Source organism: Cariama cristata, unplaced genomic scaffold (genome assembly GCF_000690535.1).
Source record: "Cariama cristata isolate BGI_N322 unplaced genomic scaffold, ASM69053v1 scaffold15072, whole genome shotgun sequence".
In the NCBI taxonomy this organism is placed as follows: Eukaryota; Metazoa; Chordata; class Aves; order Cariamiformes; family Cariamidae; genus Cariama; species Cariama cristata.
The window spans coordinates 11,638-14,434 of NW_009605615.1; positions in this window are offsets into that span (position 1 = coordinate 11,638).

Genomic DNA, 2,797 nt, shown 5'->3' on the forward strand with positions numbered 1-2,797 from the left:
GGCCTGCTGAAAACCAACCACACTGCTCATTTTCCCGAGTTTCTTTTAAAAAAACGCTCCAAAGCATACCAAAAAGGCAGATCTCCCACTGTTTTGCTGGTTTCCTGGTGCTGCCACGGGCTGGTCTCTGCCAGCCGAGTTTGTAGGTGGCCGGAGGGCAGTGATGGTGACACTGCGCTTGCTGGCAAAATCTCCGCATGCCACAGGCTGTGATTGCGAATGCACGGCACGGAAGGAAAGGCAGACGTCCTAAGAGATACCGGGTACCAGAGTCTCATTTCCCAGTATTTGACAAGAACTAATATGGGTTTATACAGAGACTCCATCCCTGGTGCATGGACAGATATTTCTTTGATGGAATGGCCGGGGCACTGTTCTGCCAGTTTATAAGGGCGAAAATGAGGCACGGTCTTATGTGAGGCTGGGGCTGGCAGAAGGTGCTGCTGTTCATACCTTGTGTCCTTCATAGGACAGAATAAAACTTTTTTTCTGACAAAAAGAGCAGCTACGGGTGTCTTTCAGAGGCTCTCCGCCCGCCTGCCCCGAGCCAGCCAGCTGTCGCAGTGCGATGGGGGACCCAGGACACTCTGCAAGCTGCGCATCCAAGCAAAAAAGGGTTGTTCAAAACCACTAACCCCATCAGACACTCTCCAAAGGTGCTCTTAAGCATTCACTGTCCATCACTTTGACATATAACTCTTCTTGCTTTCCACGAGGGTGACCAATGACTCTGGCCTTTGTCATCTATTTTTTTCTCGCAGTGACATGAGATGATTTCTTTGGACATGCTGATGTATTACAGACCTTCCTTCTCCTCTGCTAGGAGGACAGTTCCTCTTATCTAAGAAAGGGATTGTGTCTAATGCTTGTAGCTGCCGACATAAAAAAAAGGGTGCTTTTCTGCTCCCTGGAGACACTGTCACACAGCAAAGCCGGATCAGCTGGCCCACGCTAGCTGGCCAGCTAGGAGCTGGCCTAGCAGGACCCGGTTTTCAACCCCTGTACCTGCCAAGGGATGCGCCACGGGCAGAGTGGCAGCAGGCAAACGCAGAGGGACCGCGGGACTTGGCGACAGTGAGCAAGGACTACTGTAGCCTGTGAGTTTGCAGTGGAAGGGCTGTCCTAATTAGTGCTTTGCGTGGCTGCTCTTTTTGGGAAGTCAAAAGCCTTGTTTCGCATTAGTTTAATCCACTCCAGGATTAAAGTAGTTTAGGATTAAGGCGCTGTTAGTCTGGAATAAGGGCTTCCACGGTGAGAATTAAGAGTCATTCTGCACTAACCCACAGGGAAAATCAAGATAACGGACATAAATTAACTGTTAAAGTGGATTAGATAGATGGCATTAATCCCTGTGGGAAGGCAGAAGGCCTGCAGTCACAATTCCGTCCTGCTCAGGAAGTTTGAACATAAATAAATTAAGGGTACTCTGTCCACACAGGGTTTCGGTGTAGTTTCATTAATGCACTTCAGGGCCTCCTTTGGCTAATTTGAGCTGATTTCTTGGAGTAAAAGGGCCCTAGTAAAAGTGGTTCCGCTTTTCCATCTCCTCACTGAGCGCCGGCTGTGACAGCAGCAAGCGTGCCAGCAGTTAGGTTGGAGGGACCCAAGCACCAGCCCAGAAGAGCTGTGACCAGGTGATAGGAACCTCTGAGCAAACCCACACGGTCAAGATATATGGGTTTTAGAAACACTGGTGGGGTAGCTTTGTCCCAGTTTACTGCGCTGGGTAACATATGTCTTCCTTGTTTGAATTTCACAACAGATGCGGGTATTGCCGAATGACCTCTTCTTAACCTGAGGGATGTGCAGCCATGCTTGTGCCCACCTGAGTCCAACACAAACTGTTCCCGAAGGAATGCAGAAGCACAGGCAGAGCCAAAGGCATGCGAGTACTCACTCCGACGCTTGTGGCTGAGAGAGCCCGATTTGGAGAAACACCAAAGGAAGCGTCTGTCTTGTGCTGTGTGGGACTGAGCTTGGTCTTTGCGTATGGACTTCAGCGCATGTCAAAGCTGGGTCCGCTGGAAGAGGGAGACGAGTAGACAAATCCATGGGTATTGGATTAACGCGAGGACAGCAAACCTACATTGGGGATGGGAGAGAGGGGTAATACGACTCAGTAGCTACCAAAGGGATGGCATTCTTGCTGGCTTTGAAAAACACTTGGAAGCCACACCTCCGGACACACTATTTGGCAAGCCAGGTTGCCAGCGAAGTTCTTAAACCAGGGTAATTTTCTCCTCCTCATGTATGGAATTGCGGAGCCCAAGGCAGCCGGGTAAAACAGACTGTGTGGGGCAACTGCTGTTAACCCCCCCCCAGGACAGGACGGTACCTGGACCTGACTGTGTCCCCACGGCTGAGAACAGGGCTCTGGCTTTTCCATGCTGCGCGTGCCGAGGGTTAACCATGTCCTTTTTCAAAAAGGAGTACGGGAATTGGGGGGAGCAAGGACGGGGGGGTGGAGAGAGGATTTCTTCCACAAGTCTCTTAATAGATTAGATGAAACTCTGATAGCTGGAGCCTATAAACAGCTCTGAGAGGCTTCTCGTCTTATAAAAAGCTGCCAAATATGTAGTTTTCCCCCTCCATGTAGTGGAAATGACCCTTCCCTGCTGTGTCTTCTCTTCCCGCTGCCTTGCAGAAACACCAGGCTGCTCTGAGTGGTTAGCTGGCCCTTGACGTCTGATCGGAGGGTTGGCAGCACAGCTGGAAAGATGCCCACTGAGTCTGGATCAGGTCCCACATCCCCCAAGCCATCTGGGCTGAAATGGGGGGTCACAGCTCCCCTGTCCTT